At 39.5% G+C, this 13322-nt stretch overlaps 1 long non-coding RNA gene across 1 annotated transcript in view; it reads right to left on the reverse strand.

Moving 5' to 3' along the window:
- The window catches only part of LOC109369832 (uncharacterized), a 39360-nt gene that overhangs the window by 9777 nt on the left and 16261 nt on the right, over positions 1 to 13322 (reverse strand). The window contains exon 2 of the long non-coding RNA XR_014886099.1: positions 11572 to 11782. This is a non-coding gene — a long non-coding RNA (uncharacterized LOC109369832). The remainder of the gene's footprint in view (positions 1 to 11571; positions 11783 to 13322) is intronic.

The following is a 13322-nucleotide window of genomic DNA, read 5'->3' on the forward strand; positions in this document are numbered from 1 at the left end:
TGTTTGTTTGCTTTTTTTCTCCAGAGGGGAATTTTAAGCCTAACTCCCGTGTAAACAAGGGATCTCTGGAAAATAAAGCTAAGGCATGGACAGCAATTCTTTCTGAGGCAGAACTGTCCCTAAACCAGAAAAGAAGGTTGTTTCCCTTCAGATTACTTGGATCCTGGCATGGTTTCGGAATTGAAGCAGACAGGACAGCAGTTACAGCAATACTTTAACTAGTCCTTCCCCACAGGAAGGCAAACATATATTTTTCAGTGAGCATAAAAGTTAGAGTGGAATCCCATCACCAGCCTTGGAGAGGCATCCCACAGGAGCCCACAGCATCACAATATCCTACTGAAATGTTGCTCAACATGTATGGCTTAGTCTATAGCGACTAAAGCCCAAGTTTTCTGCATCTGAGGCCCAGTAGTAGGACTACCACATGCCCTTGCTTATCCCCCCATCTTCCCCACAGTAGGTCTCAGGACAAAGTGGGCAACTCCAGATGACAATCAAATGAAGGAGGTAGGAAATATTGCAAAAATATGAATACCCACATAATAGAAATAATAATAAACAATTCTACTTTTAGCTGAAGTCAACATAAAGTGGTCTTACACAATAAACAGTTATTTCACTTTCTCTACTTCACCTGTTCCCACACTTTCCCCTGTATCATCTCATAGGAGCCTGCCATCCTCTCCTACCCTTGCAATAATGACTAAACCAAACAGCACGAGGCTCAGGAATGTGTCACATTTTCAGAAGATACTCTCAAAAACTCATCAGCTGCTGAAATGTTTTAGCTTTCTATTGTAATAAATATTAAAACCAGACTAAACAAGACCTGTGTAGCACCCTGGATGGGGCCATACAAAGTCAAATCTAAGTGGCCAGGGGTTCTTGAGTTCTCAGCTTTTTCTCTCCTCATAAGGAAACATTTCACATCGATTTGCTGTTCTTTTTCAAAGCTTTTTTTCCTATTATTATTTTCTCTTCTGGTATCTTTCATCTGTCATGAAAGCTTAGCTGCTCATATATTGCTAGAACTGCTGTTCAACAAGTACTTGCATTCATATGGTGCTGATGCCCTACACCATGAGAAGGGGAGCATCACTCTTCCCATCAGTGCCTTTGGACCACATCTGCACACAGCTGCTTTTCTGGCAGCGCACATGATTCTATCCACTATCTAATGGCCTCGAAGAATCCTCCAATTTTCATGGCTCCTGAATGCTTTTAAAGTTACTTTCCCAGCTTTCACTGCATTTCTGCGTGCATTAGATGAGTGGGCAAAGTGTAAGCACCAAGAACAGAACAGGACTGAGACTGAACGGAGAAAATAGTGGGAGCTATCAATCCAGGTGATCTCCCAACACATTTCGCCATGCAGCTATTTAACACCACCAGGAATATGAAGTCTGACTTGAATGGCCAACGAAATTCAGCACTGAAGTTTTGAAAGAGTTTATTTAAATGTATTTTCCTCTGCATTTTCCTTATAAGATATGAAAAGCCTCTCTTCTGCTTCAGTAGTTATAACACATATATTCTCTTGGACCTACAAACTCATTCTCTCTTGTTTGGATGCCAAACACATTCAAATTTATCTCCAGCTTTCATCTACTTCAAAAAGGTGTGATTTTTTTTTGTTTGCTACTGTTATGTCTGCTGTACATACCAACACTGTAAAGGCTTATCAAGTGTTAACAGTGTTTATCTCTAAATTTTGCAATTGTTTTCAGATACATTGTAATGTATTTTTCTCATGTTCAGCTATATTTCATTAAGAGAATGTTATAGCTTTTATAATCTTTGAGTGTTAGTTTTAAGATAGATGTACACGAGTATCTGTCACATTTAATTATCTCCTCCATCAAATTCACTAAGTGGCCTATTAAGAGCAAAATGACTGGTTCATATACTCATTAGAAAAGGGAGATTTCATGGTACAACAAAAAGGAAAGAATTTTTTAAATTTCTGATTCTACAAGAGAGAGAGAAAAAATAACAATGCTTAAAGAGGAATGTTTAATCACTTGTGTGAGCTGAAACAGCCCAGTATATTTTTTTTATGCTATTGGTATAAATCCTTTGATCAGTGGTTCAAATTCAGCTTTGTAGGTGGAGAATGTAATCCATTATAATTAGGTAGTTGTAGGCCTATATAAATGAGTTGTTTTCAGTTTAGTCTTCGAGGGCACAAAAATCCACTCAGGCTCACTCCTCACCAACAAACCAGACATAATTTTACACAAAGATTACTTTTTGGAAACGACTGAACTCTGTGACATTACCAAAGTAATTTTTCCTTCTCAATACAGTCAAGGGCAGTGTTATATTCCCTATCTGGACTTGACCTTGAGCAGCTGAGAAAACTAGCTGGCTTTCCCTCCACTAAGAAGTTATTCCTTGACAGATACCTTTGCACCAGAAACATGTCTCTTCCTTATCACAGAGGCACAGTCTCAATGGTTATCTTGCCCTTGATGCTGACATCTGAATGGGATTTGGGGGGACCATGGAGATGGTTTGGGAAGAGGTGCTTGGTGAGATGTGAAGCTCAGGGAAGCCAACCATTTTAACTGTACTTATTGCAATGACCCTCCTCCCTTCTACCTTTTCCTTTACCTTAAGTTCTCTAAAAGTATAACTGTAAAACTTCTATTATGGTCTGCCTGGCACCAAAAATGTTGGGAATGATTTTGTAGACCCATATCCTTCTTTTTATATTTCAGTTGTCCCCTCCTCCTCTTGATCTCTACAGCCCGGTATCTCCATTTGGCCTTCCATTCAACCCCTTGGCATTGTAGCAGAGGCATTTCTTCAGACAAATACTCTCACTTTATGGTATAGGTATCTAGGTAAAATGGATCAAGAAGTCTGTTCTGCTGCTGAAACCAGTGAATAGTACTTTTCATTATCATCAACAGTAAAGTGTGTTTCAAGTACCAGATTTGCTGCTGTGCTTCTGAGTATTGGATTTATAACCTTAGAAAATCAGGATCTGAGGATGTACATATATTAGCTACAAAGAGCATAGCTATATGTAGTAATAGGGAGATTTTCCTACAGATAGCTCGTAGTGTGAGACTAATAAAGGTTTTATATAACAAAGCTACCTAAGGCTTTAGAGCAGATTTCAATACAAGTCCTAATTTATATTTCACATTTAAATAAATGGCCAGATTTTCTGAAGTGCTAGCAAAAAAAGTTTGGCTCTTTTGGGTTCATGAGCTGTGTTCAGAGGTGAGAATATGAAAGAGAAGCACGTTGCCAAAGAGACAGAAACCGCAACAAGTGAACATTTCTTCCTCTTCCCCTCCATCACTCGCTCCCAAGTACTCTCCTGAGCTGCCTGGTCTATAGCAGATGCTAAAGGAGGGTGAGGCAGATTCCAGTCAAGTTTAATCCAAATTTCTTCCCTTTACAGACCGCTGTCATTCACCAGGGAAATGCTGTCTGTATAAGGGAAGGAGAGTTCCTAGCCCTTTCCCATCTTCCCTCACTGTTCCCATTTGTATCAAAAACCCAACCTTGTGGTTGCACAAAATAATAGGTACCAAGGTTTTAAGAAATACTTTCCATGGCCTACCCTATTGTTTTTGTGAAAAACAACTGCAGGCTGTCAGATGTCTTTTTTTTTTTTTTTTTCCTAAATGCAATTCTAACTGTTTAAAAGGAATTAAACATAATGGTTTATACAGAAAATATACCTAATGCTCACTCTGATAAAACAATACCTACATGTTTGCAGGTGTTCCACAATCTGCTTGGAAAGTCTGTGAGAAAAAAAGCATCCTGTGCTATATTTAGCTAATAAGAGAGCGGGAGAAACTGCTACATTCTTTCATTTCTTCATTGTTTGATCATTTGATTGTTTTGCAAGCCTTACACCATATGTTGCTAATTGACATACAAAGGATGTGTGCTCTGTTGTCCTCATTAATTTGTAGAAACTAAATATTTTGTCTTCCACTTAAACTTGCTAAGATCCACTCTGGAAAAGTCTATAATTAGGCTCAAACTGTTTGTGAAGTGCAGTGAGGGTGTCCTGGTTCTGACAGCTGAGGAGGAGGAGGAAGAGAAGAATGAAACAGCATGAATGAAATCTGTGGGCAAAAGAGACATCAGCTTAAGAAATTAATTTTTGCAGAGTCCATTTCCCAATAGTGTTGGAAAAGAGAAAACCAGGCTTGTTTTTTTTTGTATGCATTAATTGTGGAGACGGTCCTACTCGTGCTGAGTACAGCTTTTGTGCCATAGAGCACTGCTACCCATCCCATGGTATAGATCCATCCCCGAGTCCCTCTGGAAGATTAATTAGAGGGAAGTGGAACAGACTCAGTCACTTCCTCACTTTGGCTGTTTTTGTGTATATCTCACTGCACCTGGGAGGCGGGCACAGAGCCTTGGGAAGTCATAGAATCATTAAGGTTGGAAAGATTAATAAGATCATCCAGTCCCATCACCAACCTATGCCTGTGCCTGCTCTAGACCGTATCAGTCGGTGCCACATCCTCCCTTTTCCTGAACATCTCCAGGGATGGTGACTCCACCACTTCCCTGGGCAGTCTGTTCCAATGCCTCACCACTCTTTCTGAGAAGAATTTTTTCCTAATATCCAGCCTGAAAATCTCTCTTTTTTTTTTTCCCCCTCTTAAGTCATAATGTTTCAATGGTTGGCTAAAGGACCACAGTTTCTGGACTGCTAAGCTGTTCCCCAAACTCCACTTTTGCCCTCAGCACTGTGAGTTTATGCCACACATCTCTGGAAAGCCTGAATTTACCCTCCTTAAGAAATTCAGTATCACTATTTTGTTACAAGGCCTCATTAACATAAGTAGAACCCTCTCATGAAAGGTACCATAGAGCAACAGAATTTTATCTTTTCCCCTTCCTTAAGGTGATTACTTTTCCATTCCTGCCATTCAGTGGAATGAATTTTGTATTTATTTAGGGCCTGAAAATTCAGATTTACTATGCAGAGAAGTCTGCACAGTTGACAGCCTGCTTTTCTTCTAGGTGAGCTGAAAGGGATGTACAGAGGCACTCCACTGTCTTCTCCAGTACAAATTCTGGATAGTGGCCAGTGTCCTTATACATTATCATAATCTTTTTACGTCTTAAGAGCAGGAAGTTATCCGTGCTTTAAAAAAGGGGAAAAATTGACCACCTATCATGCTGACTATATATCTAGAAAAAGAATCAAACACAGCAGAGCAGAAACTGAAGTTGATCAATTCTGTATGCCACAGCACTCGCAGATATATCCTCCCAAAGATGAATTTTCTGTCACAAGTCCAAACCTCCAGAGCATAAGAAATAGCAGTAGTAGATACAGTGACTATAAGAAGCAGAAATCTCTGATAGTTCTCTAAATACCTAATCAAAAATCATTATTTTCTGTCTCTAGGCTTGCCTTCCAGGTAGAAATGGAATATTGCCTCTAAACTTTGTTAAGGAACAGATGGGCCTCTGCTCCAGATCAGCTTTCCTTCCAGCTGCAGCAATGCTCTTCATCGTAGAAACACTGAATATTTGCCTGAAATTCATGAATTACTAAACAGCACTGTGCTGGTTTGTCAGTAATACTCTGAGAAATAAAACAAAAAACAAATGAGAAGCCCCACAGCCAAATTTTTGGACTGAAGCGTCTCTAAAGCAGAACCAGAGCAGCTGAAGGTTGTGAAACCTAAAACCTAAAGAGCAACTACTGCTGTAGTTGGCACTTCTCAGAGCTCCACCTGTGGCTCTGTGGCAAGACTGGCATGCCTGTGGGGCTTGCCCTGGTCCCAGAGAAGGCTGATTTGGCCTTGCATTACCTACAGCTGGTTATTGTTGGCGTGCTGAAACAGGAGAAAAAGTACCTACATATCCTAGGCCATGGTGGCTTTGCTGGAACAACATGACTTAGAACAGTGTTAAGGCTACCACAAGCTGTGCTGCATCAGCATTAATCAATACCAAAATCAGGTTCTCCGACATCTCTTGGATGTCGGGTATCCAAAAAATCTCATGGCTTCAAAAATGACTAAGGTCTCTGCAGTGAAATATGCCAAATGGTGCCCTTTGAGGTAGAAGGGTTTATACCTGCTTCAGAGAAGACAGTGCAGAAGCACGTGTACCTCCTGGCTGAATGCATCTGAAGTTTAATGGAGAAACTCCAGCTGGAATAAGTAGGTGTCACTTAGCAAGAAACACCTTTTCTCTGTATTACGAGCTTTCCATTAGCCCATTCTAAATCATAAACTGCTGAATCAGGTTTTTAGCAATTCACGTAATGAATGCATCACCTCTGTTATTAGATACAACAGGTCCGTTCTCAGAAACTATTCTCATTTAATGAAGAAAACAGAATTTGATCCATTGTAACAAAGTGTGGCAATATTGTAATACCAATTTTTATTTCATGACAACTTCTCCCTGTTTTTTTCCACTCTCTGCATAGCCAACAATTTACTTTCTTTGAAGCAGCATGCAGTAGAACATTAGAAAAATTATTGTCCTCTGGACGACAAAGATTCTCACTGCTTAGCACTATCAGGGCACCCCCTGACGTTTGTTCAGAAGGAATCTCTGATAGATATGTCAATGTCTGTTCAGTTTTTTGACCTCTCAAGTGGTTTATTTAAAAATGAGGCATTTAAAAAATGTATTTGTATAGCTTTCCACTCCCCTTTATAAATATCAGTGAAATCAAAAGATTACATTACCCCACCTGCTTTGAAATTTCATTTTGAACTGAATGGGACAATTGATTTAAAATTTAGGTTGAGAGCAAAGTCTTGAAAGTACTCAAAAGCCTGGCAGTATTTCAGCCTAAGTCATGATGTTTTAAGGGCCTCATTCATCCCATGGACATTTTGTGCTGGACAATCCATTAAAATTTTTTGCTGTTCTGTTCTTCTCATAAAGACATCAGGACTCCCTCCTTCTGCCTATCTTAAAAGAAAGCAAAAAATCCAATTCCTCCAGTTAAGTCATTCTTTGGCACTGGGAACACAAGAAGTAATTTCTCACTGCCAGCTGGGAAACCATAAAGTCTGACTAGGTCAAGCCCTTAATCCTTCTTCAGCATCACTGATCACATTATCATCATTATAGCAGTACTATATATAGGGAGAGAACAGGAAAGATGGTGCTAACACAGTCTTTCTCTCCTGACAAAGCGGCCTTAGGCAACTGTGCTTTGAGCTCTTGGAACTGAAAGCAAGAATACACCTTTTTGTGCCTATAGAAAAAAAATATAAGGTAAGAAGAGGTTGGGAGAGAAAAAAATCAGTTTTGAAGTCCTAAGTCCAAATATTGTTTACTGAGGTATTGTGTCACCTAAATAAATGAGCTATACAACCTGCAGTGTAGACAAATAAAGCTGAAAAGTTGGAAAAAAAAAAGAACATTTTGACTGGTAGGGTCCATTTCAGATCGAGCAATTCCTGTTGTTCCTTCTCCAGAAACACAGATTCCAGCAGCTGAGACTGACAGTCAGTGTTTTACACTCCACAGATTTTAAATATCAAAATGACAGTTTCTCACATGTTGTTGTCCATCAGGAGGAGCCATGATTGCTGTTTGGAGAAGATGTGATTGCCAACCTGTGGCTGGTATGATTGCTCTTTGCAATTTGCTGTTCCCAAATGTGATGCTGGGGGTGGGGTGGGAGGGAGGCAAGCGGCTGAGCTGCGGTGCACTTCCCATATAAATGTGCTGTCCTGGTTTCTCACTATAGTGCTTATGGAATTATGGTCTATATGTTTCAATTTATTGGTCTCTTTTAAATATTTTTTCATACACATCCTATACACATTGGCTACTTCCACAGGAATTAAAGTCCTGTAAGTTTTCCACGGTTAAACAGGGACAATATAGAGACTTCTAATATTCTCACTGAGATAAGGGTTACTGCATCTGACCAGTGCCCAGGAACAATTTTCTTGGATGCTTAGCTCTTGGAAGGAGAAAAACAGGAGGAAATCCTTTTTTACCAGATGGGAAAAGTGGCATTATTAAAAAAGAATTCACAGCAGCTCTGATTTAAGACAGCTGCACGCAGCATCATTGGTTCCACTGTACACAGAGCTATTCATTTCCAGACATTGTCTTGTATACTGAGTATATATGCAAACTTTGTTCCATCCTCAGCACAACTATATATCTACAGTGAAAAGCACTGCTGTAATTGCTGGAAGAACACAGAAGTTATTGGCTCTTTAGTCTGCCTAGTCCAGAGGAAAATGATCCTAGGGAAAGTTCTTCTAAACCTTATTAGTGGCAGTTGACTTATAACCTGTATCACAGTAATTTTTACTTCATGTGAATAAAATCAATTGTGGTGCTCTGTAGTGTAGCTATCCACATTCACATTATTTGCATATCTAATCTGGTTTTGGATTGATCTTTCATTTTGGTGAGTGCTGTAGTGGATCATGCTGTTTTCTTTTAATTTTTTATCAGCTGTTAGTTTGTTGCCTTTCGGATCAATTGATTGTGACTTCATTAAGTGAGAGGATAAATAGTAGTACAGATGTATTTTTCCTATCCCACAGAACATATCTCACTGCCTCCCTTCCATGGGGTTTCTCTTGCTTCTAGATTAAATGGTCTATTCGTTTTTTCAGTGTCCCTTTCTGGGAAGACTGGACTGCTAATCACTTTTACTGCCTCTATCTGCACATAGAGCCTTTGCCGAGATAGGTTGGTCAAGTTCATAAAATTTTGCAGAGGAAAGGAAGAAAAGATGTTGAACTGACGTTACTGAAGAATCTCATAGGCCAGTGGTTCCAATTCAAGCTACAATATCACAGCTGAAACAATGTCAGGACCCATTTCACAACCTATTAGAAAAGAAAAACCACCCAACAACAGAAGCCCATAACCCTTTGGATGTCGCCCTGAGAGCCATTCACATAGGCAAGTTCTGCAGGATATTGTGTGTTTTCATCTTACCAAGCAGAGAGCATACAGCATTTTGCAGGGAATGTTGGACTTCTGGTAAATTTGAGCCACTCTCTGCTGCAGTAAAAACAATCTAAATATCCTAAGTATTGGATGAATGCCATATAATAGAATGGAAAAAACAAAAGGAGGTATAAAAATTACTGCATCCAAAAAGCAGATTTGAGCCCATGCCAGGACAAAGAAAGTCAATACACACATACAAAAAGGAAACAATATTTTATAACATTTTAGAGTATCATTTATCAGATGTTTTGTTTTACCATTGAAGAACAATAGATACACGAATAGCAAAGACCTTTCTCTTTCAAGAGAGTGAAAGAGATTCTTAATTGCATTGAATTTATGACATCTCTCCTCCATTTGGTGGCGGATCACTCATCCAGGAAGCAGGCTCTAGTGCCACCAGTTGCTTTGCTGTGCACATTCACATATTGATTAATGTCTATCATGATTTATTTACAGAGGGCGTAGGCAACGTCCTGTAACACACACTTGCACTAAGTAACTGTTGATTCATTTTGGACATACGATCAAAACCATTCTGAGGCTTCAAAGCACTTTCGCGTACATTTTTACGCTTTTTATTCCCCTCATTTTGTCCTTGGGGGGAAAAAAAAGCAGCAAAGGCATGCAAATGTAATCACACAAGCCTCAGATGATGAATATTAAAACTTTGAAAGGTTGCAGCTTTTTTCTGCTTTATGTTGATGTATGTTTGTTGCCATGGGTATGTGTGGGCAATGTGTAGGTGGTTGTATTAATGCTTTGCAGCTCATCAAAAAGTTTATCTGTTTGAAGCCAACAATGATTATTGTTCTTGTCCATGTGATATTTACCCTTATATCTTATGTTGTACGCTAATTAAACTGATGTAAAAGTGAATAGGTCGACGCCATAAAAGCTAATGGCCCACTGCTTTAGAACTCCAGGCATTTGTGGGGTCATATTTATGGTATTAATTTTGAATGTCGAGCTGTTTGAACTCTGCTGAGTGCACTGTTCAGGGATATGTCAAAGCAGCATCTTAACTGTGAATTTAGCACTAGAATACTTCCCCTCTAATCTACAGAGAATATCTACCACACAAAGCAGGGTAAGTTAGGATAGAGTTAATTCCTGAGATTCTCCCTACGACTCCGATGTTCTGAACTGAAATCAGTATCTGTACGTTAATGCTGTAATTACTTTTCATTAGACTTAAAGCTCAACCTTTTCACGGTGCGTTAAAGAATACTCCTATATTGTTTTACTGATCATCATGGCAAATTGCTTGAGAAACTAAGGCTTGAAGGCCAAGACCAGAAACCGGCTCTGGAAGGATTGAGGTGTTTGGGTTAAAGATCGCAGGTCCCCAGTCTCCTTCCTCTCTCCTCAGGTGCACAAAGACTGAGGTGTGTGAGGAGAGGGCTCACGTCTGCATCTCTTCTCAGCATTACCACATGAGAATGGTTTAGAGTCACTCTAACTTCTTGTGTGCTGAGGCTTGTGGCATGGAGTGCTCATGCACTCATAGCTGGAGTGCAGCTCAGGACCTTCCAACCCCACCTCTAATTTGACAGGGAATATTGCTGCATTAGCACAGAGCTGCACACAGCTCCTATTACTGGCAGCCTTTAACCAGACTCTGGATTCCTGAGGGTCCCAAAAGCCAGTCTATGTGTTAGTGCCACAGTGCCTACATCCTTTTGCCCCTCCTGCACTCAGTTAACTGCTATTAGACCCTCACTGTCTGTTGACACTGATTGTCTCACCGGCTATTAGCCTGTCTCTAACCTTTGTGTTTATTGGAAAAATTATTGAGACAAAGGTAGCAAAGCAATTTGGGCATCATCTGAGAGCTTCTGATTTCCATCATCTCCTATGGGCAAAATGACAGTAGCTACTCCAGTGTAACCCAAACAGCAAGCAGAGGTTAGGATCCACACTGATCCAATTATGGCTATCTGCACTGCCCTCAAAGGCTTGAGGTAACTTGCAGATCAGAAAGAAAGATGAGCTTGTAAGTAGCTCAGTCCAAAGGCTTCTGTAGTCAAGAGAAATCTTTTCATCAACTTCAGTGAGTTTTGGATCAGGGCCACTAAGAGAGCTTTGACAAGTGGGCACAGAGGAACATTAGAGATTTTTTCCCCACCAGGTATTAAAAAGAGATGGAAGCAAGAAACTAAACACAGAATCACCTCACCAGTGTAGCACATGCTGCATTTCTGACTAAAGAAAACAGGTTATTTCTGTGTTCAAGCTGCTGGCCTTGCCAGCTGAATCCTGCAGCTTTCCCTTGCACTATGTAGTATTCATGTAGTATGTAAGGTGATTTCTCAGAAAGAAAATACTGTAATTGCAATTAATCAATCGTGCTGTGTTGTAATTAAATGACTATATCAAAGAGAAAGAAATTAAAACTGGAATCCTTAAAACAACCATTCAGTGATATAATTACAGCGTACCATACAGAAGCAAATTAGCTTCTGCCTATGTGAGTTCTGACAAACTAATAAACACCTTGCTGTGTAAATGGAGACCAGGTATATTTTCAGACTCTTAATCGCTGCAGCTTACAAGGAAGCAAATGGCAAATCATTTTTTTTTTCTTCTTTGTGAGTGAAACACATTCAATGTTAGTCTTACCTCTTCGTGTACCCGCAGCTGGCTTTTCTTGTATGTCTTCCTGAGATGCTCAGTTCTTTCTTTTTGTCACAGGATGTTTCCCACCAGAAGGAAATGTCTAGTTCATTTATTCACTGCTTTGTAGCAAGCAGGATTCATCAGTGTACAAAATTGCACTCGGCAACAAGGAAGGGTTCCAAATCCCTTGGCCTCTATAGTCCCTTTATCAGTCCTGTTTGGAAAAGAAGCACATTTAAATTTCAGTGATTGCATCAGAAATCTTAATGATTAATAACATGCACAAAGCAAAGAATGTTCAACAGGTAACCTTACATTTTTTTTTTCTTAATATAATATCAAAGAACTTAATATATGTGAATCATCTTACTACAGGAAAAAAATCCAATGAAATGTTGAGAAGCAATTATGTTAGGAACAGAATACAAAAAGAGAAAATCAAAGTTCATTGAATCATTTTAATTTACTGTCGCAAGGGATGTAAAGCTAACAAATGAGAAGATACCATATTCATGCTGAAATGTGCCATAAATATGACAGAGCATCATAAGAAATGCTCTGATATAATTCACTTAAAGCTTGTTCAAATTAATATACTGCTCGTTGAAAATGTGTAGGAGCTGTTAAGTTTATTTTAAGGAAATATATTGGCTTTAAGGAAGGAACAGTCACTGTGACAGACATTAAAACATTTGACAGAATTAAGGAATATGATAGGAGATGTGTATCAAATGAACACATGATATCTCTGGCAGGGTTTTGCAGTTTAAGAAACTCTTAATGAGGCATTTGAACTGCATGGAAGAATGGCTCTCATGGCCTTTGGAACATGTCTACAAAGAAGATATTGATCTGTAGATGTTATCCGATCGCATTCCAGATTAAAAGATGACAAAATCTTTGGGAGGTAGTTGAGAAGATTAACCTGTCAAGGAGATTCTCGTAATGAGATTATCCTGAAGTAAGACTTTTCACAAAGGTGGAGAGATTATTAAGATGGAGAAACAGTGTTAAAAGGGATTATTTTGTGTGTGAGCTGCTTTTGGTTTGTTTGTGTACGTGGGAGCATGTGTACGTACCTCATTTTGACAGCTGGGGTTGGAATGCACAAAGGGACAAGACTGATCTGTGTGACAGGATGTACAAAGATGAAGCTCTGAGAAGGTTTGTCTTTTTAAAGTTCATTACAAAGCCCACTGCTCACTCTCCCCATGACCCTAAGATCCACCATCGCTGTATTAAACAAAGTACTTGTTACAGTCCCAGAGAACATTCCTGAGAAATAATCACCTCTTCTCTTTGGTGAACTAGCTGCAGGGGCTGTGGGTCAGTAGAATTCGATTGACTACCTGTACATGACTGCTTTTCCAGAAGTGGGGGAACAACACTGTGCATTTAATTCATTCCACATATGTATCTGTGTAGCTACACATCCGTATCTCTACGTAGCCATATAGCTATATATCTGTGGATCTGTATATCTATATATCAGTACATATAATTTCTCTAATCTTGCAGACTCCTGGGCAGGTGTTTACCTAGCATTTGCTTTTGGAGATTTTCAGACTGCTAGCAAATACAACAGAACAGCTCCTATATCTTCTGTTGTTCCAGGCAGGAAGAACTACACCTACCTAGCTGCATTTTAATGGTTCCCATTAAAAAGTTATCAGTCACTAAACACAGAGAAAAGGTTGTGCTTCGTGCTATGGTCTAGCATCATATAAGTTTATTGATACAGGGCGATGAACTGA

The sequence above is a fragment of the Meleagris gallopavo genome, chromosome 13, assembly GCF_905368555.1.
Source record: "Meleagris gallopavo chromosome 13, MGAL_WU_HG_1.1, whole genome shotgun sequence".
NCBI classification, from domain to species: domain Eukaryota; kingdom Metazoa; phylum Chordata; class Aves; order Galliformes; family Phasianidae; genus Meleagris; species Meleagris gallopavo.